At 39.8% G+C, this 23,855-nt stretch overlaps 1 protein-coding gene across 1 annotated transcript in view; it reads left to right on the forward strand.

The window, feature by feature from the left end:
* JAKMIP1 (janus kinase and microtubule interacting protein 1) overlaps positions 1–23,855 on the forward strand; it is a 178,082-nt gene that overhangs the window by 10,112 nt on the left and 144,115 nt on the right. The window contains exon 2 of the mRNA XM_027836396.1: positions 16,111–16,207. The gene's annotated coding sequence lies outside the window, so the exon portion shown is untranslated. The remainder of the gene's footprint in view (positions 1–16,110; positions 16,208–23,855) is intronic.

Consider the following 23,855-nt stretch of genomic DNA (forward strand, 5'->3'; position numbering starts at 1 on the left):
CTGTCTATTTTCTCCTATAATTAATTTAACTTTTTCTTTAGGAATTTGGGTGCTATGCCATTTGGTGCATATATGTTTAGTAATGATATTACTTCATTGTCTAGGGTACATATTAACAAAATATAGTTTCCATGCTTATCCCTTTTAATTAGGCCTGTTTTTGCTTTTGCTTTGTGGGGGACCATGATTGCTACCCCTGCCTTTTTTACTTCAGCTGAAGCATAATAGATTCTGCTCCAGCTACTTATTTTTACCCTATGTGTCTCTCTGTTTTAAGTGTATTTCTTGTAAACAACATATTCTTGGATTCTAGTTTCTAATCTGTTCTGCTATCTACTTCTGTTTTATGGGAGAGTTCATCCCATTCATATTCAGAGTTATAATTACTAACTGTGCATCTTTCTATCCTATTTTCTCTTGCTTATCCTTCTATCTTTTTTTTGTCCCTCTTCTAGTCTGTTTTGCTTCTGACCACTGCCTTCTTTTATCTGCCCTCCCTTCTGTCATCTCCCCTTTCTCTTACATACTTCACCTCTGATTTCCCTGTTGGGTAAGATAGATTTATTTGACTGAGTGTGTGTGTGTGTGTGTGTGTGTGTGTGTGTGTGTGTGTGAGTGTATGTCTTGATTTGGAACTTTGTGTTAATATTGGGCTCTGTTTCCAGATGGGGGTGGGGGTGGGGGTGGGAGGAGCTCTGTCTCAAGCTTCAGGCTTCTTCACACTGCTGTCGCTAGAGCTAGTTCTGGGGATTTGGATGTTTTTGGTGATTTCAAGATGGTGTGATCTGGGGAAAGGTGTGGTCACTGCTCTCTTGGTCTGCACTCTGGTCCTTACCTGGAAAGGACCCTTGATCCCTTGGGATTGTAATTAATAATGCTCCTCGGGGCCCCTCCTCATTTGGGACTAGAAATGATACTGTTCTTAGGGAACCTGACCCCTTGGAGCTGAAAGTGATGTTACCCCTCAGGTCTTCCACTCTCCCTTGACTGGAAGTGTTCCTCTCCACCCTTGAACTATGACCCAGAAATGAGTATAGGCAATGGGGTTGCTAAGCAGTCACCTCTTAGGTGTCCCATTCACTTTTGACTGAAAGGGCTCCTCTTTGCCCTTGAACTATGACCCAGAGTTGGGTATAGGTAATGGAATTGCCAAAACAGCATCTGGTCCTGGGTCCATTTCTAGTAATCTCTTTCTGACCAGTTGCCGGGTCCCCTTACCATCTCTAGCTTGGAAGCTCCTGAAGCTGCTGCTGCTTCTGTCTCCACCACCTAGTCCCATCACTGGCATTTCATCCACATGGACTCCAGATCAGCCTCTTCCCCCAGTCACAGATCTTTTCTTCTGACCTCCTATGTTGTCTTGGGCTGGAAGAATGTCTCATTCTGACCTTTTGTTGGCTCTGCCATTCCAGAATTTGATTTGAGGTGTTATTTTAAAGTTGTTTGGAGGGGAATGTTGGGAGATCTTCTCTACTTTGCCGTCTTCCCCCATTGCCTCTTTCCTGGCCTAATACAGTTATCTCTTTGCACAATCTTGCCCGTCTAGTTTATCTTGCGTATACCATCAGATGAATCTTCCTAAGACACCCTTTTCTCCATATTACTATCCCACCCTAGAGGACAAAGTCTAGATTGCTTAACCTAGCACTCAGGCCCTGAAAAACCTAATCCACACCAAATTTTTCTTTTTTTTTTCTAATAAATTTGTTATGTCTTTTTTTAATGTTGCCTAAATTTCCCCTTTTATCCCTTCCTTCCTCTTCCTAGAGAATCATCCCATAAAACAAATCCCAGCAAAACCAATCAGTATATTAAAAAAATACCTGACAATCTGTGAATTCACTACCTTTGCAAAGGGGGAGGGGGAGAGTCAGACCCATATTTTCAATCTTAGCTCTCATTACTCTCTATATGAGCTTTTTGCTCTGGAAAAGCAGTATGCTATTTCTGCCCCAGAGAAACAAAGTGATATTAGGGGGATGGAATTAGGAGAGACCTCAGTTCAAATACTACCTCAACTACTTAGGATCCTAGAATTAGAATTGGAAAGGACTTTTAAGGTCATCTAGTCTAATCCCACCTTATCTTATACAGATGAGGAAATCAGGTACAAAGAAGACAAGGGCTTTACCTAAGGTCACAAAGCTATTAAGTGATAGATCCAGGACAGTTAGGTCCTCTCACTTCAAGTCCACCCTACAATGCTATTTCTCAGTTGTGTGACTAAGGTCAAGTCATTTATCCTTAAAGAAACAAATGAGTCAGTCAATCAATGGTGAACTCAATAGGTCTTTTGGTTTTCTGTATTTAAGTCCATATACTTTCTGATTATAGAATCATAGATTTAGATTTGGAAGGGAACTTAGAGGCCTCATTTTTACAGATGAGGAAATTGAGGCCAATAGAGGTTAAATGACTCTGTCTGGTCATCCTTAGTAAGTGGTGCAGTTGTGATTGAACCCACCTCTTCTGGCTCCAAATTTAGCACATTCTCCACTGTATCTGGCTATTAGAGTCACCCATGGGTTTGTGAAGGGAGAGACAGAAGCAACAAAATGAAAGGTATCAGAGCAGTCTGCTGAATAATGTAAAATGGGGCAGATGTTGACATTTCTAAACTAGATGACTCTTAGGTTGCCTGGGCCTGTCTATCCCTTGAAGAGATTAAAGGTTCATTTGGAAAAAACAAAACACACCTCCAGAGGAGGACAGGAAAGGGCAGATAAGGAATATAAGTTGCCGTAGAGCCTTAGACTTTATGGTCTTTAAGGTGTGGCAGAAGGGAGATAACCTGGTCTTGTGAGGGACTCCTCCCATGACTAGGCCATTCATTATACTATGTTTTTCCTGAGAGTCCTAGGTCCATCTTAATTTCACACATAAGGGCACATCTCAGATCTACACAATTCAGGGATTTATAGGTTAGGGTGGGACCTCATTTACATATAGTTGATTGATTTCTTGTCTCTGAGATTAAAGGCAGGGAAATTCCATTCACGCAGGACACAGGGAGTTTCTAGCCTGGAAACTTTTGGGCATAGAATATCCAAATGGGGGGACAGGTTTCAGAAGAGGGTTGGGACAGAAAGAAGAGGTACCCAGTAGAAGAAGAGGGTGTGGCCAAGGCCTGGATAGCGAGTTGGATATAGAAAGACCAGGTCTGTTTTTTCCCAGACTACAACACTGCCTGAGCAATCATAGTTACACACCTGTGATTCACATTGGTTTGCGTAGTTGCTGAAATCTCTCCCTTTTCTCCCCTGCTTTAGTCAAAGAAGGATTAAACAGAGCCCAGCTGTGTCCCCTTGGGCAAGTAAGTGACTTTTTCTCTAGGGGCCTCTGTTTCTTTATCTGTAAAACAAAAGGGTTGAACTAGTTGATATTTAAGGTTTTTCCTGGCTCCAAAGCCAGGATCTTATGATTTCCTGGTTGTTCTCTCTTCCCTGTTTTATTTGTGAAACATTGTTTACCTACAAGCCTTTCATCGCTGAGAATAGGGGTACTATGTGTGAGTAACTTGGGGTTTTTGACACAAGCTTTGTAGGTGTATCCTGTGAGTTTTTCAGGTTCTGGTGATAACTTAGGGGAAGATTTAAGAAAGAATGAGAGTCCACAGTGGTGGTGTAGGGTGAGACCTCACTGGAGCAGAGGCTTCCTTCAGCAGTAATTTACTGTGATGCTCCCACCCCCACACCTGCTATTGCCTTAATTGAAAAACAGACGAAAGGGGAGAATAGATGGGGAGAGTCCTCTTTGTATCATGCACATCAGCAAGGGATATATATTCCAATTAAACCAGATGCACAAAGACACTGATAGAGCAAAGAGAACCAGAAAACCTGGGTTTGGGTCCTGGCTTTGCTACTTACTAGCTGTGTGTCCCTGGGGAAATCACTCTCTGAGTCCCAGTTTCATCAAATATAAAATGGGGTCATAATCTCTTACTCAATAATAATAAATAGCTGACATCGTCTTATCTCATTTGAACCATTCAGCTCTCTGAGGTAGCTGTTACAGTTGTTATCATCATTTTGGAGATGAAGAAATTGAGGCCCGTAGGTGAAGTGACTTGCCCATGGTCAGATACAGACCAAGGTGGAATTTGAACCCAAGACTGGTACTATAAATCACAAAATTGTTGTGAGGCTCAAATGAGCTAAGGGATAATGACTCTGTAAACTGTAAATTGCCAGTTGTTAGTCATGTTGACAGACTGCTTTGTGCTGTTGAATCTTTTGGGGAATTATATTCTGTCAATAAATGTTTGTTAGGTACTTATTATGTACAAGTCAGTCAGCTAGTGGGCTTGCTATGCAAAAACCATATGGTCTCCATCCTTAGGTAGAGAGAGAGACAGAGACAGAGACAGAGAGAGAGAAAAAGAGAGAGAGAGAGAGAGAGAGAGAGAGAGAGAGAGAGAGAGAGAGAGAGAGAGAGAATATTAGGAGATCAGGCCCATTAACGTGATTAAAGTGGAACCCCTTCCAACTAGACTGTAAGTTTTGGAAACATGGAGATCGTGTGTGTGTGTGTGTGTGTGTGTGTGTGTGTGTGTATACACATATATAGATATATATGTATAATATGCACCTATATCTATACATATGCACACATGTGTATATGTATGTATGTATACACACATGTGTGTTTATATGCATATATGTATATGTGTGTGTATGTCTCCACGCTGGGCTTTTGTATATGGTAGGTGTTTAATAAGCTTTGGATTATTAAACTTAGCTACACCTCTCTCTCCTCCCCCCTTACTGATATGCCAGATATGGCATATATATTGAATAACCTCATCTAAGAGAGATCATAAGATCCTTTCAAACTGGAAGGAAATGCTGCATATTCTCTTTTCAGAAGAGTAGCCTCAGCTTGGCTCAGCAGGAATGGATGTAGGATCCCGAGACCTTGGATTTAGGCTTTTAGAATTCTGAGTCCCTGATTCTTCACATTTGTCCCTTATCTGAACAAGCTAAGGCTTATCAGAGGTGGCCTCCAGACAAAGATATATCAGTTTCTGATAAGATTGAGAATCTCTGCTTGGTTTGAATGAACTTCTTGAGTATTTTACTTGCAAAATCTTGTGTCTATTCAGTAGCACAGTGCCAGGCATGTGGTAGGTACTTAAGAAATTAATTGGTTCATTCCATCCTTCAGAATTAATCAATCCATCAACAAGCATTAATTAAGGGCTGATCTTGTGTGACCCTTACCTTAACAAAGAGTTTATAACTGAAGTAATTGGCTGAGATCATGAGCAAGTAGCGCAAAAAGAGTCAGACCATAGAATCTTACTTTGGTGACAAAAAAGATCAAAACATATAACCAGAAAAAGACAACAAAGTCAAAGCTCCTACATCCAAAGCCTCCAAGAAAAATATGAATTGGTCCTAGGCCATGGAAGACCTCAAAAAGGATTTTGAGAAGCAAATAAGAGAAGTAGAGGAAAAACTGAGAGTGATGCAAGAAAATCATGAAAACAAGTCAACAGCTTGCTAAAGGAGACCCCAAAAAATACTGAAGAAAATAACACCTTAAAAAAATAGCCTAACCCAAATGGCTAAAGTGGTCCAAAAAGCCAGTGAGAAGAATGCCCTAAAAAGCAGAATTGGTCAAATGGAAAGGAAGTCCAAAAGCTTACTGAAAAAAACACTTCCCTAAAAATTAGAATGGAGCAATTGGAAGCTAGTGACTTTATGAGAAATCAAGACACTGTAAAACAAATTCAAAAGAATGAAAAAATAGAAGACAATGTGAAATATCTCATTGGAAAAACAACTGACCGGGAAAATAGATCCAGGAGAGAGAATTTAAAAATTATTGGACTATCTGAAAGCCATGATCAAAAAAAAAAAAAACAAAACAAAACCTTAGACACCATCTTTCAAGAAATTATCAAGGAAAACTTGCCCTGATATTTAAGAACCAGAGGGCAAAATAGAAATTGAAAGAATCCACCAATCACCTCCTGAAAGAGATCCCCAAAGGAAAACTCCTAGGAATATTGTAGCCAAATTCCACAGTTCCCAGGTCAAGGAGAAAATTTTGCAAGCAGCCAGAAAGAAACAATTCAAGTACTGTGGAAACAATCAGGATAACACAAGATCTAGCAGCTTCTACATTAAGGGACCAGAGGGCATGAAATACAATATTCCAGAGGGCAAAGGAAACAGGATTATAACCAAGAATCACCTACCTAGCAAAGCTAAGTATAATCCTTCAGGGTAAAAAATGGACATTCAGTGAAATAGGGGACTTTCAAGCATTCTTGATGAAAAGACCAGAGCTGAATAGAAAATCTGACTTTCAAATACAAGACTCAAGGGAAACATGAAGAGGTAAACAGGAAAGAGAAATCATAAGAGACTTATTAAAGTACTGCTTACATTCCTGCATGGAAAGATAATATTTGTAATTCATGAAACCTTTGTCAGTATTAGGGTAGTTGGAGGGTAAAAATTATATGTATGTATGTATGTATATATATGTATACATACATAATACAGATAGATAGAGAGATAGATACATAGAGGGCACAGGGTGAGAAGATGAAGGGATGATATCTGGAGAATAAAATTAAGGGGTGAGAGAGGATTATACTGGGAGAAGGAGAAAGGGAGAGGTAGAATGGGGTAAATTATCTCACAAAAAAAACAAAAGAAAAGGCTCTTACAGTGGAGGGGAAATGGGGGAAGGTGAGAGGGAATGAGTGAATCTTATTCTCATAGGATTTGACTTAAGGAGGGAAAAACATACACACTCAATTGGGTATGGAAATCTGTCTTACCCTACAGGAAAATGGGGGGGGGAAGGGGACAAGAAAGTAGTGGAATGATAGAGAGGAGGGCAGATTGGGAAAGGAGGCAATCAGAAGCACATACTTCTGAGGAGGGACAGGGTCAAAAGAAAGAATAGAATAAATGGGGGGGGCAGGATAGGATAAAGGGAAATAGAGTTAGTTTTTCACAGCATATCTACTATGGAACTACCTTCCACTGCATACTTATTCCATCTATGTTAGGGGAGTCTAGCCTCTCTGTCCAAGCAACCACTCTGATTAGCAATGATGTGCACTTTACCTTGCTGGTTCCACATGGAACTCTTCTGACTCTCATCCACCCACAACTAGTAAGTCAGTTGCATAGAGCCAGGGCAGAGGTTGGATGGCCTTGGTGTGCAAATCAGCATTCATACCTCTATGTTGGTATCTCCCAACTAGACTGTAAGAATCTTATATCTCTCCTAGTACCAGTGTCCTACACCTAAGAGGCACTCACCATATGTTTGCTGAATGAATAAACAAATAATAATTATTGTTATCAACAAATATTTATTGAATGCCTACTGTGTATAGGCAGCTAGGTGGTGCAGTGTATAGCACTGGACTTTGAGTCAGGAAAACCTGGGTTCAAATATGGCCTCAGACTCTTCCTAGATGTGTGACCCTGGACAAATCACTTAACCTCAGCCTGCTTCAGTTTCCTCATGCATAAAATGGGCATAATAATAACACCTACCTCTGAGGAATGTTGTGAGGATCAAAAGAGATAATATTTGTAAAATGCTTTGCAAACCTCAAAAATAATTTAAATGTCACAGGGAACTAAAGACTTATAACACACAGTCCCTCCCTGGAAGTGGCTGTAGGTAAGGAGCTGGTGTTGCATAGATAGGTCTTCTTAAACTTTTTCCATTCACAACCTTTCTCCTGTTTTGGCATCGTTTGTTGGCGTTGTGTAGCCTGATGGCATGTGCAGTGCAAAGTGCACATGCTTTGTGTTCAAAACCAAGACTACAGTGAAGCTATGCCATGCAATATGGGCAAGCACTGCCAGAAGCACCTTGGATCCATTGTGCATTTGATTTTTAATTAATTTTTGATTGTTGTGCATTCAAAAACCTTTTAGTATTGCCAATTTTTTGTGACCCCATATGGGGTCATGACCCACAGTTTAAGAAGTGCTGGATAAAGAGGTATGCCCAATGGTGCAAATGATAAGTACTTCAGGAATTGAGGGGGGTAAAAGGATCCCTCAGGCTTGGATCAGTCCACAAAGATTTCATGAAGGAAATAGGACTATATCTGGTTGATGCAGTCTATTTTTTTTTTAATTTGGACTGAGTGCCAAGGAAATACTACTTTTAAGTGACTAGGCCAATTGACACCATGCTCAATGAAATCAGTATCACCTTGGATCAAGCGTCTTTCTATTTTGTAATTGAAAAATGATTTCACCCTTTCAGATGTTATATTACCTTTCTCTTTGACACATTTTTCATCAGTCCTGTCTGCCTGTCAGCTGGAAGAAAGAAATTAAGATCCCCTTAGAGTTTCCTTATTATGGCTGATCACCTGGCAAGTGGTAGTGATAACAAAGTTTGCATTCTCTTCCTGCTCCCAAGTACCGTGTAGGGGACACCTCCGCTGTTCCTAGTGCACCTGTCATGTTAGGGGAGTGGCACTCTCTGAAATATACTGAAGCAAGTTTTCAACAGGTCAGTGCCTGGCACTTCATGGAAGAGAATGGAGATGGCTTCATTGGCTAGGGCTAAAATACATTCACATAGAAGACCTTTTAGGCAATGTAAAATCTTCATGTGCAATAAATGTAAATATAATATATTGACATATTTTATGTTGTATTTTAGCCCTTATAAATAGGGCTAAAGTACATTCATATAGAAGACATAATAGATGATATCTAGTCATCACATGCAACAAATTTACAGTGTATTTTATAAGTACTATATAATTTGCTTGCCATCTTCTCAGTGCCAATAAGCTCCTTTTTATATTTCCCTCTCTTCTCCTGCTCTCCACAAGGTCCTTAAACTGGTCTGCTTGCTGTCCTCTGAACTTGGCATTCTACCTCCAAACTTTTTGTCTTTCCATTGGCTGTGTCATAGAGCTACAATCAGTTCCCTCTTCGGTTCTGCTGCATAGAAAACTTTCCCTTCAAAGCTCAGTGTGGTTGTCATCTCCTTTAGGAAGTCCTGCCAGATCCTTCTAATTGAGCTCTCTCTCTAATGATCCCTGTTTACTGTGTCCATATTGCATGCTTCAAGTAGGATGTAGGCTCTTGAAGGCTTGGACTGGTTTCAGTTTTGCTTTTGTATTCTTTAGTGCTGAATATTTGCTAAATTGAATTGAGCTGGCTTACTTCCCCTTGTCTGTCTCAGAGTGGACATGGAAAACCCATATCTACTTTCTCTTGTCTCAGTCCCAATTATGTATTTATTCTTGTCTCTGACTTCATAATAAACACTTATACTTTATTTTCATGAGATTTCTCTTCTAGCTCTGGACCCTGTCTAGTTCTAACATTTAATGTTCTAAAGCTCAGTTCACCTCTAACATTTTATTTATGCTTTTTTTTTCAAACACTTTGGGAAAGATAGCAAGTTATTTTAATTACTATCATGAAAGAAAACCAACTGAATGGTCCATTTACTCATGCGTTTGCTTGGTCCCTAAGCTGTTAATAACTTGGGGTCTGGGCAGGAATTGTAGTTGTGTTATAGGGCAGAATTTATTTGCATGCAGAAGCAGTGTGGGAAAACTTGCTGAAAGCCTTGGTGCAATCCTTGGCTGAAATCAGGCTGTCATTTATACACACGGCACACTCTGTCCTTTTCCCATTTCAAGAACTTCTTAATAGCCAAAATGTTACTAAATGAGCCACTTTTGGAATGCTTACAAGTAGCTTAATGAATCGAAATAAAAGGATAAATTAAAATATTGATTTAAAATATTATTTTAACAAGTAGTAATATTTTAATAAGAGCTCTTCAAGAAACTTGAATAATAACCAGAAGCTAAATTATGAGATGAAACCATGGCTAATAATGTTTAGACACATTAAACCACACACAAGAAAGCAAGTAGCCATTTTTTTCATAGTGTGCCTTCAACTTTTATGAGATGAAATGATAAAAGGTCCAGTAGCTATCAGAAATTTGTTACAAAAAATAACTGCTTGTGACCATTTCTGTCCTGACTGTATATTGACCCCAGCCTCCTAAACTTTTCATAGAGTTAGAGAGTATTTAGAGTTGGAAGGAAGCTTAATCGATAGTCCACTCACAAACAAATAAATTTCCCTTTGAATATACTCGACATGTGTTCATCGAGCATCTTCCAAGGACAGGAGACCCCACCACTTTTTGAAGCAGCTCATTCCACTTTTGGCTAATTCTAATTGTTAGGAAATTTGCCCAGATGCCATGCTGACATGGATCTTTTTGCAACTTCTACCAGTGCTCCTGGTTCTTTGGTACAAATGAAACAAATCTAATTGCACTTTGACATGGTGGTCCTTTAAATACTTGGAGATGGCCACCATGTCTACCTTTGACTTCTCTTCTCCAGGCTAAATGTCTTCAATGAATCCTCATATGATATAGACTCCAGGCACTTCACTATCTTGGTTGTACTCCTCAGGACATTTAGCAATTTATCTAGCTTCTTCCTAAACTCTGGCTCTCAGAACTAAATGCAAAATTCCAGGTGCCATCTGACAGATAATCACCTCTTTATTCCAGGAAGTTATGAATTTCTTAGTGTATCCCAAGAAGATATTAGAGGCAAATGGATAGCTCAGTAGATGGAACTCTGGGATTGAAGTCAGAAAGACTTGAGTTCAAGTGCAGCGTCAGACACTTAATACCCTGTATGACCCTGGGGAAGTCACTTAACTTCTGTCTGCCTCAGCTTTCTCCTCTGTAAAATGGGGATAATAGTAGCACCTACCTCCTAGGATAATTGTGAGGATCAAATGAGATAATATTTGTAAAAAGCTTTGCAAACTTTAAAATGCTATAGAAGCTAAAATAGTTTTTTTTTTTGGAGGGGAGGGAGGGGGAAATCTCCCACGTCATACTGCTGAATAACACTGAGTTTTCAAGTAAACAAAACCCCATCTTTTTTTTCAAATAAATTAGTTTAGCCACGTTTCTTCTATTTTGTACTTCTGAAGTTAGTGTTTGATATGATTTTATATTTATCTCTATCAAACTTCCTTTTATTAGATTCAAACCAAAGCTCCAGAATCCAGTGGTCAGCAAAATATGACCTGTGGGTCCAATATGGCCCTCTACCTGTTTTTGGACTGTTGCCTGTTTTTGTATAGGTGTGAGTTAAGAATGATTCAAAAAATTTTGCTGGGCCAGATTTTGCCCTTGGACTTGTTGGACTGTCAAAATCTTTTTAGATCCTGATTGTGATTGAGTACAGTGGTGCTGCCATCTAGGTTTGGGTAAATCACACCTTTGATAAGCATTCCATTAATAATAGCAACAGCAATAACAATAATGATGATGAATTGAATAGTGCTTTAAAGTTAGCAAAATGCCTTACACATATTTTATTTGATCCTCATTTGATAAGCTTTTTGTTTCCCAGGATCCAGCAAATAATAATAGTAATGTTGATAATAACAGCTAGGATTTATATAGTGTTTTAGAGTTTGCAGAGCACTATGAATATTGTGTCATTGGATTCTCACAATATTGCTGGGAGATAAATGCTATTATTACCTCTGATTTTCAGATGAGTAAACTGAGGCAGATAGCGATTAAATGACTTGCTCAGGATCGCATAGTTAGTATCTGAAGTCAGATTTGAACCTATGCTTTCTTGAGTTTAAGTTCATTCCAGTATTCACTATACCACCAAACTGCCTTTTCTAGTTCCCATAGTCTATGTGATTAGGTCTCTTGAAGCCCAAACATTCTGTTTTACATTCTCAGGTCCCTTCTGACTCTAAAGTATTGTGTCCTACATCCTAAGGTACCTTCCAGCTCTGACATTTTTTGGTTTTGAAAACCAGTCTTCTGCTTATATTATAATACGAGGCTCTGACCTTCATGGAGTTTGCTCTCTGTCCTGTCCTAGCCTAGCATTTGTTTCTCTCCTCTCCAGAGGCTACATAGGAAGGGTCTTCATGATCCTCCTTCACCCCCCTGAGTCTGTTATCACCAGCTTGCTTCCAGTGCAGGATTTCCTTGTAAATAGAGCCTTTGGCGCTGTCTCTTCCCTGAAGCCCCCTGGCTGCTTTCCACCTGAGATCTCCACTCACTGGCAGAAGCTGAGTGACAGATACACTCATCTACCAGGGAACGGTGAAGTCTGTTCCTGATCCAGTTGTGGGCTCCAACCACTGCCCAGCTCTCAGACTACCAAGTCATGGCTCTTGTCCCCTTCCACAAGGACATGAATGGTTTATTCAAATTTGGGTACACTAGGAGAAAAATACCACAGTGTGAAATCCTTGGGCTTTCCCTTTACCAATCGGGGAAGGCACTTGATGCTATCTCCATGACTTCTTATTCTCAGACCAGTGGCAATAAGTAGTCCTTTGAAGGCTTAAGGTCAGTATTCTGACCTGAGTCATCTGAACTCTGCTCCTGTTGGCTACCTGTGGGTTAGAGTTGATCTCCAAAGTTAACCGGTGATTCTATGCTAGAAAGCTGGTGCTTGGTATCAGCAAGACATCCATTTAGATCTATAAATATGTGATTATGTGTGTGTGTGTATCTATGTCTATATATCTGTGTTTATATGTGTATGCACATGCACACACATACATATATATGTATAGATGCATATGTGTTCATATATATATATATATTTATCTTTCTGTCTTTTTGAAGGCTTTTATTTGAATCATAGACTTCTAGAAGCACAGCAAGAAATATCCTAGTGTGATTTGTCTTTTCTCACCTTTCCTCAAACTCAGTGTTCCTTCTTAAATAAAGCCATTTTTAACTCTGTGTACTGTTTGTGCCCTTGCTCACTCTTCTAGAGCCAGGCTGCTACATGTCTCCCTTATGTTTTCCAAATTGAGTAGTCTGGGTGTGTCTTTTGTCTACTGGTGTTGACTTGAATCTCCACCAAGTGTATCCCCCACCTCCACTATTTGGGACTAGTGACTAGTGTCCCACTTCTATTTAAACTCAACACCAGGTAGCTTTTACAAAGAGGTATTTGCTTCAAAGGTATAGCAAAACAAAATATAAATATTTCTCTCAATACTTTGGGAAGGGGAGAGAATACTGACCCTTATACCACTTTAATCTCTGAGGGAAGTAGACACAACTTTATTTAGTTTGTACATGGTAACAATCCCACCAAATTTGTGTCCAAAAGTAGCATTGCATTGAGTCTTTGTCTCTGGGCTGGAGTTTTGAAGGTCACTTCATGCTTCTTGGGGCATAAGTGCTACATTGGCTTCAAACCTGAATTCTGGAACACCAGGATTTGTAACCTTTTAAACTCACTCCCTTCACTAGGGGCAGTTAGGTGGCATAGTGGTTAGAGCACTGGACTTGGAATCAGGACCTTAAGGTGTGGGTATGACTTCAACAACTTAGGGTGGGAGGAGCCTGGAGAGAGTCTTCCAAAACAGAGGGAATAACCTGAAGGAAAGCACAGAGTCTCACGAGGTGAAATGAATAGTAGCATAAGCACTTGAAGACTAGCATTCTCTTGGCCTTAAATGAGAAGACCTAGCTTTATGGGGTTAAGTGATTCTAAGACCTTTCTTGTTATAAAGTAGCAACTTAAAAATGACCAGACCCTGAAGTTTATTCACTTGACACATTTAAGGGCCTGCTGTGTCCTGGAGGAGATAAATGGTGCCTGACCTCTTCAAGCTTACAATATGGCAATATTGGAATCCGCCTAGTTAAGTGAGGTAGATTTTGCTAAGCTCCTTAGAGAAATGGAGAACACAGGGCAACATGAGCTCCGGAGGAGGAAGTTTGCTATCGACGAAATCCAAAAGAGCTGTGATGATCCTGGCTCTTTGCATCGCATTCCTGAGTTAGAAGGGGAGGCAAGGGGAGATCATTTGGTGTAACTTTTAGTGCAGTAAATATTTTTTTAAAGAGGTGTTTTAAAAAAATCAAATGCCAAAAATGATTTCATTTTGTTTTTATCAAAGAAATGAAAAAAACTGCAAAGAGATTGCTCTCTGGGAAGGGTAGTTATGTAAGGAGTGGGTGGGAGAGGAGTCGGGTTCGCTCTTACTTTTGTTGCCGTGGTTGCCAGTAGGCAGCCAAGACTTTGAACTGTTCCCTGCCTTTCTCTCAATACCCTTGTCTTTTGGAACTATTCCTTAGCTAAGGAGACAGAAAGGCTTTTTTTTTTCTTGAAGTGACTTGGGGAACAATGAGTCACCTGTGCTGCCCACAAAAGAAGCCTCTCTGCTTTCTTTTTCTCTCCCTCTTTCTCTTCATTTTAGGACTGAATTGACCAGAAGTGGTGGTGATGATGATGATGACAATGACGATGCTAACATTTTATGTAATGCTTTGAGAATTGCCAAGTGCTTTACATATATTATCTCATTTGATATAGAAGACCTTCCTAAGGAGAATTATGTAAAGAGGTGGATGAAGGGAATCTGGTTGATCTATGAATTTTTCTGATAGGGAACCACAGTGTTAATGATCAATAGGATCGTAGAATTTGGAGCTGAAAGGGACCATGGAGACAGTCTTGGTGTCATAGAGGATAGAGTGCTAGGCTTGCAGTTAGGAAGATCTACATTCTGTTTTTGCCTCAGACACCGACTAAGAAACAGTGTGATACTGGGCAAATAATTTAACTTCTTTCACCCTCTTCTCACAGGATTGTTGTGAAGATCAAATGAAACAATGTAGATGAAGCACTTTACAAACTTTGAAGTGAGATATAAATGTTATTATCATCATCATTATTATTCCAACTTGCTCATTTTACATTTGATGAAAGTGAGAACTGGAGAGTTTAAATGACTTGCCCACAGTCTCCACAGCTAGTGAGGAGCAGGGCCAAAATGTGAAACCAATTATTCTGACTCCAAATCTACTGTGTTTTGAGGTCAAAGTGAATTAGAAGAAGAGCTGGAGTCATTCCTCTGTTCAGTAACTGTTGATGAGCATTGAAAGCCTGTTATGTTCAATGTACTGTGTGAAGTACTTGGAAGGAGAGAGATAGGAAGATAAATTGTGCTTTGTAATAGACAATCAAGGTAGAGTCAAAAGAGGAGGGGGAAGGATGGAATTGTTTTGGTAGTCAAAAAAAAAAAACCTTAAGTACAAGGTTGATCTAAGTTGCATAATCTCGAATTTGAATGGACCTTATAGATCACCTAGGCCACCCCAGCCCTTTTTTTTTTTTTTTTTTTACAGATGAGAGACAGAGGTGTCCAAGGATACAGAGACAGCAAATGTTTGAGGTGAGATTTGAACCTAGGTCATAAAATCATAGATGGACAGCTGTAGGGAACCTCAGAGGTCATCTCATTTAACACCCATATTTTACAGATGAGGAAAGAGACCTAGAGAAGTGGAAGTGACTTGTATAAGATTACACAGATAATAAGTGGAAGAATTTGCATCCCGATATTCTGACATTGAATCTTTCCACTGTCCCACACGAAACATTTCCAAAGACCTTTTTTTTTTCACAATATACAAGCTCCCTTTTCAATGGGACAGTTTTCTTGGTCTGGTAGATAGGGCACTGGACTTACAGTCGGGAAGACCTGGGTTCAAATCCTATTTCAACATTTATTAGCTGTATGAGCTTGGGCAAAGCACTTAATTATTCAGGGCCTCAGTTTCCTTATTTGTAAAATGAAGAAGTTGGACCAGATGGCCTCCTAGGTTTCTTCTAGCTCCTAATCTATGATTCTTTCATTCATTATATGTGCTCTACTTTTGCCTGCTGACCCTTTAACTTGGTATTTCTTTCTTCTTTACTTTAGAGTTGGGTTTTAGTCAAAACTATTCCATGGAGCTGAGTGCAGGGTAACTTGCTTGAGTGTGTGCTTAAGTTCTTCCATTTTTGTTTAACTTTATATAACCAAAGCCTTTTCATGAAAGTCTTACAGTATTGCTTTGCTACGCTAGGGAGGTATCCCAGGTTCTCCAAAGGCTATTCGAGGGGAGCATAAACTCAGGCTGTTTATGTCAAGCTGAGAAGGTTTGGAGCACAATTTTGGCAAAGGATCATATGTCTGTTGCTGAAGGCCAGACTAGCTAAGTTGAAAAGAAGCTTAGCAAATGACCAGAGAGTTGGCCCTCAGGTAATTTTTCTTTTCCTTTTGGCTGCAGTGACTCATCAAACCCTTTACTAAGGCATGGAATGGTTGCAATGTGCATTGATAGAAATACATGCCCTGATGAAATTGTGGAAATTTGGAGTATTGAGGTAAGTAACCCAAGTGGTATGTTTTTGACTTTAATAATTGCTAGATTGAGATGGAACGGTATGGATGTCTTCTGTAAACTCATGGTTCTTCAGGGAAAACCCTGAAAAATCAATGACTTTTCTGTAGTTGAGCTGCAGGCAGGGAAAGGGGTGAGGGAATACCTCATGTCCAGTTCTAGGAACTACATTTTAAAAATCATGTTGATGAGATAGAGGATTTCTATCTAGGTTCTAGAACAGGGTTTCTTAACCTTTTTTGTGTCAGTGACCCTTACGGTGGGCTGGTGAAGCCTATGGATTCCTTCTTGGAAACATATTGTTAAATGAGCAGAATTAAATACATAGGATTGCAAAGGGAATCAATTATAATGGAATATAGTGATATATATCATATCATATCATATAATATCATATCACAATTATCAGATGCATTAATGGGTCTCTGGTTAAGAAAGGTGCCAGAAAATAGTGAAAAGACTCTAAAGCTTGGTATATTAGGTTTAGTTGAAGATACATGGGATGTTTTTCTTAAAGCAACAGAGACTGAGCAGGGGTGGGGGAAGGGGTGTAAGAGTGGTGTTTAAGTTTTTGAAGGGCTATTGTGGAGAATGATGATGAAATTTTCTGCTAGATGTAATAGGATATGGGTGGGCACCCATTGGCAGAGAGACAGATTTTGGTTTACTGGAAAGAAAAAACTTGGTAGCAATATAGAACTGTCCCACAGTGGAATAGGTTGCCTCAGTAAGTAGAGAATTTTCTATCATTGAAGGTATTTAAGAATAGATTGGGCAACCATTTATCAGGGATATTGTAGGAATGGATTCTTACTTAGGTTGAGGGTTAAAATGGGTAACATTTGAGGTTCTTCTCAACCTTAACTTCTAGGATTATACAACTGATTCCCAGGTGTGAGTGAACCTGTTCTTTCACTTGGTTTGATGGGAAGTTTTCTGACAAGGAGACTTACAGTGCATTCATTATGCAGCTTCTGGTGATAAATGACTAGGTAATATTAAATGCGTGGCAACCTTACTGCTTTGGCAATAGGTTTCCTGAGAAGAGATTGTGGAAGATATATTTTTTAATCAATTATTGATACCTCACAATGAAACTAGGCTTCCATCTTACACTTATGGCTATTTTTAACATGATTGCTGCTGCAATCCTGCTATTACTCAGTATCCTGAGTGTTCTTGCTATTGACCCTCTGCCTTGGATATATAGGAGAGTACTAATTTGAATGAATGAAATGAATAAAAAAAGCATTTATTAAGCTCTCCTATGTGCCATGCATTGTGCTAAGTTTGGGGAATCAAATACAAAAAGAAGATAGTCCCTGGTTTCAAGGACTTTACATTCTCATGGGAGAAGACAGCATTTATAGAGTAGTCAAATCCAGGGTGGGTTGTTTTGATCAGGGAAGTCAAGGGGCTAGTGAATGGAGCCATAGAACTCTTTTGACCTATCCTTTTCAAGAATGGTAGTGTAGATTTGATTACCTTCTCAAAGCAAGAAGTAGAAAGGTAGAGGTGGATGTGTATGCATGTGGTGGCATATTAGGAGGTAGCCAGAGAGTAGCAGCATGGTGAGTTTGGTTCAGGATAGTTATGGTAAATACTTACCAACCAGAATCCCAGGGATTTAGGGTGAAGCTGGAGTGCTGAGGGGAGGTAGAGGTTAGAGAATGGAGAAGGATATATTTCAGGAGAATGTAGGAATGCAAGAGAATATAATAAAGATGACAAGTTACAGCAGTGTGTGTGTGTGTGTGTGTGTGTGTGTGTGTGTGTGTGTGTTTGTTGAGGTTGGGGGTCTTTTTTTTTTTGGCTAGGCAATGGGGTTAAGTGACTTGCCCAGGGTCACACAGCTAGTAAGTGTTATGTGTCTGAGTCCAGATTTGAACTCAAGTCCTCCTGAAACCAGGGCCGTTGCTCTATCCATTTCGCCACCTAGCTGCCCCTGAGGTTGGGGTCTTGATCAGGTTAATTATAGTTGCAGGAATTCAAGACAGAAATCTCTAACTCCACTCCATTCCCCTCCAATATTGTTCAATGAAGGTCTTGAGCAACCTTCATAACCTCAGGGCCAGCTGCTAGGGGCATGATGGAAGTTGAAAAGAATTTACTCACTCCAACTCAAATATCAGGCAAACTGGGGAGGTAATCACCAAGGCAGAAGAATATCAATTAAAAAAAAAGGCAGATTGAGCACAAGGTGTTGCTATATGCTGGTTGGGTGAAACTGTGCATATGATTCAAATGAAAAACAAGCTGGTGCTACTCCAGTTGTGGAGAAGATGCTGCTATTAGTACAGAGTAAGACAAATACTTTTAGATGGATAGTCCATTGATGTACTGGTAGCCATGAAATTTAAATGGCTTCCAGTATTGAAACACTCTATGGGGGAACATTGACAAGAATTGCCCAGAATGAGAAGGCATAGATGGGTTACATTCTATATTGACAAAGGGAATACCTAAATTGATGAGATCTGAAGTCCTTTGAAGATTTGACAAAAGAATGCAGATACATAATGCTAAAGCATGCCCTTTGCCCACAAGTCTAGCCACCCTATCAAATAATGAAATGAGTTTAGTTTGGCAAAACTTGTTCTTTGTGGACCCTTGTTAGTTTCTGAAGATCAGTTGCTGCTCCTTTTTCAAAATTCCTATACAACTCTTTAAGAAATCTGTGAGAATTTTATTAGCGATCAATACCAAGTTGCTAATATCAACTATGAAATGTAGGGTTTTTTTAAACAATGGTGTATAATCCTGGGGAACATTACCTCTTTAATAATTCCACAAGTTCATCAAACATCTTCATCTTTAACAGATGGGAAGCAGCAGGGTCAGTCACTCAGTATAGCATTTATTATGTTCCAGGCCCTGCATGAAATGCCGGGGATGCAAAGAAAAGAAAAAGTGATTCCTGCTCTCAACAAACGGATATTCTCATAGGAGACAAGTTACTAACTGGGGACATACCAGATATATACAAAAGTGGGAGAACTTAATCTCAGAAAAGTAGGGAGAACTGAGAAATACCTCCTGAAGAAGATGGGATTTGAGCTGAATTGTGAAGGAAGCCAGGAAAACTAAAATGTGGAAGTGAGAGCATTCCAGATATGGAGGACAGTTGGGGCAAAGGCATGGAGATGGGAGGGGAAATGTCATGTTCAATCTTAGTCTATTTCCCTTTGAATCTCCACCAGGCGCACTGATTGAAGCCCAAAGGCCAGGCCAAAGTCTTACCTTCCCTCTGCAGCCTTCCCTGTCTACTCCAGTCTCAGTGTTCCCTTCCTTCTCTGAACTCTTGCTGTATTGAAAGGACCTATTTCCCCTAGAGTGTCTCATAGTGGCAGGAACGTGACCCTGGGTTCTTGAAGGTTTCCAATTCTGGCAGGTCCTTCAAAGCTGGAGTGACTACAAGTGTAGCCCTGGAGAAGGAAGGGCAGTCTACCTGCCTTCACTGGGACTAGCGTAGTTTGGCAGCTATTTGAAAAAAAGTTTTCAACTACAACATGAAGACCTTCTACCGTGGGGTGGAAGGTAAGGGTTGTGATCCCCATTGTTGGGGGGAAGTTTTGAACTCAACGTCATTGAATTTAGGGACTCTCAAAGTACATCTGAGCCCAGTATTTGAATAAATGTTCTTTATTCCGCTCTGATTTTCATGAATTCTAATCATCTATGTCTCACTTGATTGTATCTCCTTGAGGACAGGAACTTTTCCTCTTGTTTCCTAGTGTGGTAGTGATGGAACGAGCATGAGATTTGGGACCAGAGGGTATAGGTTTGAATTCTGCCTCTGTCACTTACTCCCTGTGCAACCTTGGGCAAATCACTGATCTCTCTTGGCTTTAGCTCCTCATCTGTAAAAGGAGAGAGTCTGAGTAAATGGCTTCAAGGTTTCCTTCCAGCTCTCTATCTGTGGTCCTATGATTCCAACTAGCACCTTGCCCATAACTGAGCTCATAGCAGACCTTGTTGCTTCATCCACTTCTATACATTGAAAGTGTGACTCAGTTTTCAAAATTATTTAAAATTGTGATTTTATTAGTTCATAAAATAATAGAATAACAGAGTTAAAGCTGGATAGCATCTCAGCAGAAATCTAATTTAACCCTTTAAGGTTAAATGACTTGCCTAAGGCCCCAGAGATAGTAAAGGTCAGATGTAGGATTTGAACCCACTTCCTCCAAAGCTAGTGCTTGCTCCTTCTACACTTCAGCAAGTATTTATTCAATGCATTCCATGTGCTAGGCACTGAATTAAGTGCTGGAGATGCAAAGACAAAAATGATAGTCCCTTCATTCAAGGACTTTGCCTTCATGGAAACTACTGATGATTTAAATTGTCTCTGAATTCGTAAATGGTCAATGTGGCAATGTTCTGTCTAGGTTAGCTTGATATTAGGAGTATGCTATGTCTTTGGTAATGTCAAGGGACAGATGCTGCTAATTCTGGTGAACTGATTAAGTTTTATTCAGCACATGCAAAGATATTGAACTACTTTACTATTTTCTTCTCCAGGTTATTTTACAGATGAGGAAACTGAGGCAAACAGGGTTAAGCGACTTTCCCAGGATCACATAGCTAGTGACTGAGGCCAGGTTTGAACTCATGAAGATGAGTTTTTCTGACTCTAAGCCCACCATTGTGCCACCTAGCTGCCTAGTGATTAAGTGAGCTTATTTCCATCCTTCTCTGAAACAAAGGAATTTAATGGAATAATTAAAGATAATATTTTAAAACACTCACATAGGAAACAAAATTTTCTCCCCTTGATATCTCTGATTTTTAGGTGAGACCATAATTGAAGTTTTTTAGTGAAGGATTTTAAAAAATATTTATAGAAGGATACAGATAATAAATGGACAGGATGAGGAGGTTATATGTTCAGGGGTGGGAACTGTAGCCTACATTGTCTGGTAGAGGGTGACTGGCCCCAATCTTCAGATCCATCAATGGATCTAAGGACTGATGATTAAATCTCATTTGAGTACTCTGAGGAGAGCACTAATGAACTCTTCATGGATGCCTTAATGAGTGCTGGTGTTAATAAGAAAGCCTAAATTTAGCAAGATCTCAGCTCTCAAAAGACTTGCACATTCATTCAATTCAACAAATGTTACTAAGAGCTAACTCTGCATTAGGCGTCATTAGCTTATTCAGTCTTCACAATGGTACTAGGAGGTAGGAAGTTTAGTTTTCTCATGTGTAACATTCAGACTGAGTCATAACTAGCACTTTTTTTTTTTGCAACTGGGGCAAGAGGCAAAAAATAACATGCACTCAATTCACAGATGTCATTTAGCCCTATTACCTTAGGTATTTATTTCACTGAACCTTTGTCTTATTTGTTATTTAATATTAGGGGCCTAGAATAGGTAATCTCTAAGGTCCCTTAAAGCTGCAAGTAATTTGAGGCAGTATGATAAAATAGAAAGGGCCTTGGTTCTAGAGTCAATAGGCCTATGTTCAAATCCTGCCTCAAGTGTTTATCACCATTATGACTTTGGGCAACTCACCTCTATGGACCTCAGTTTCCTCATCTGTAAAAATAAAGGGGTTGGTTTAGAGATAATCTCTCAGATCCCTTTCAACTTTAGATCTGAGTGCTAAGTTTGGGGTCAGACAGCCTGGGTCCAAATTCTAGTTTTTCTACATATTTGCTATTTGACCATGGGCAAGTCAATTATCTTCCCTGGGTCTCAGTTTCCTCATCTATACAATAAAAGTGTTGGACTGGAGCAGTGGTATCAAACTCATATAGAAATGGATCCCTACAGAGCATATTGACTTAGAAAATCACAAATTAGCATTACCTAAATTGCATTATATTTTTATTTATTTTGTTAAACTTTTCCTGATTACATTTTAATCTGGTTTCAACAATACTTGGGAGTTTTGCTGCCTACTTTTGACCACCTGGCTGCAAATTTGAAACCTCTGGCCTAGCAGACCTCTAAAGCCCCTTCCAACTTTACATTTATCATGACATACTTGCCAAGGTCCAGTCCAGCTCTAGCAATCATTGATTTTAAGATTATAAGAGCAGTGTAGGAACTCATTGTGTTTGGGAAGTGGGAGGAAGACCAAGAGAAGGGAAGATATAATAAAGAATTATAATGGCCACAAAGGCTGAAATGAGGGATGAGTCAGCCTGTTGTTCAAAGATTTTAAGCTGTGAGAAGGACCTTTGAAGTCACCCCTTCCAGTCTCCACCTGTAGTGATGTTTGCTATCAGCCAGTGGGTGCTGCAGCTTAATGCAGCTTTTCAATATTTATTAGCATCTGTTGCTGCTTTTTTGAGTTTTGTGTGACTCATCTGACATTTGAGACCAGTATGCTTTGAACTTTGGTCATTTGGCTGTGATCAAGAAGTCTGGATTCCTGCAAAGGTTTCCCAGTTGGGATCCTAGCTGCTCTCTCCATGCAGCTGTGGGGGTGGTCTTCTCAAAGAAACTCCATCTCCAGGGTGGCACTTTCTGTCCAAAAGGATATCACAACTCTGAATGCTGCTTTATTGGATCAACTCTGAACCCTGAAACTGAAAATTTGAGGCTCTTTAAAAGCTGGCTTCTTCACCCTTGCCAATATCAGCTCTTTGGTTCTCCCTAAGATTTTGCACTTGATTCACTTAGATAACGTTATATACTATTTCTTTGCAGATATATAACTCAGAATTCTTTTACTTGGGACAAAAGTGGTTTTCCTCAAGTGTCTCCAAAGAGGACAGTCTAACTATGGTCATGGTATGCCTGAAGAGAGGATATCCCATTCCATAGTGTGCTTGGCACATAGATAATAAATGTTTGTTCCCTAGCTTTCTCTCCTCCATGGGAGTTAAGGAGGGAATCCTTGGAAGAGAAGTGCCATGGTGATAGGACTCTGTGTAGATGGTGGAAGGCTATGAGATCAGGCACAGGGATGACAGTCCCTACAGGGAGGAAATGTGTGCCTTCTCTATATTCATTTTCTCAGGAAAAAAAAAAGCCTCCTTTGTTTTGCATTAGTTTTTAGATTTGTCCTTTGCATATAATTGTGGTCCCCTGCATGGGCCTTTTCATGCCCATCTGTTTCCCTCAAGAATAACCCTGAAATAACTTTAAGAGTAGTTCAATGACCCAATCTGATAGACTTAGCTCTTTTCAGCAATACAGTGATCTAAGACAATTCCAAAGGACTTACGATGGAAAATGCTATCCACATCCAGAGAAAGAACTATGGAGTCTGAACGCAAATTGAAGCATACTGTTTTCTCTTTTTTTCTTTCTCATGGTTTTTCCTTTTCGTTCTGATTCTCCTTTCACAATGTGACTAATGTGGAAATATGTTTAGTATGATTATACACGGATAGCCTATATCAGATTGCAGACTGTCTTGCGGAGGGAGGGGGAAATTACTTTGGGTTTCAAAGGCTATATCCAGTGGAGCACAAGCTTTGGTAGGGCCTATCAAACTGGGAAGGCTTCAGTTATGGCCTTAGCATCAACCTGTTTGTCTGTTTTTCAAAAAGGACCAGACTCATTAAATCCAGAGAGGCCCATCACCAGGTTAGCGTCTGGTGGGATGATTTTTTGGGACATAGAAATATTCAAAGACTATTTGCTAGATCACAGGAGGAATATAGTCTGTCT

This window comes from Vombatus ursinus, unplaced genomic scaffold, assembly GCF_900497805.2.
Source record: "Vombatus ursinus unplaced genomic scaffold, bare-nosed wombat genome assembly UNPS02014818.1, whole genome shotgun sequence".
Taxonomy (NCBI): domain Eukaryota; kingdom Metazoa; phylum Chordata; class Mammalia; order Diprotodontia; family Vombatidae; genus Vombatus; species Vombatus ursinus.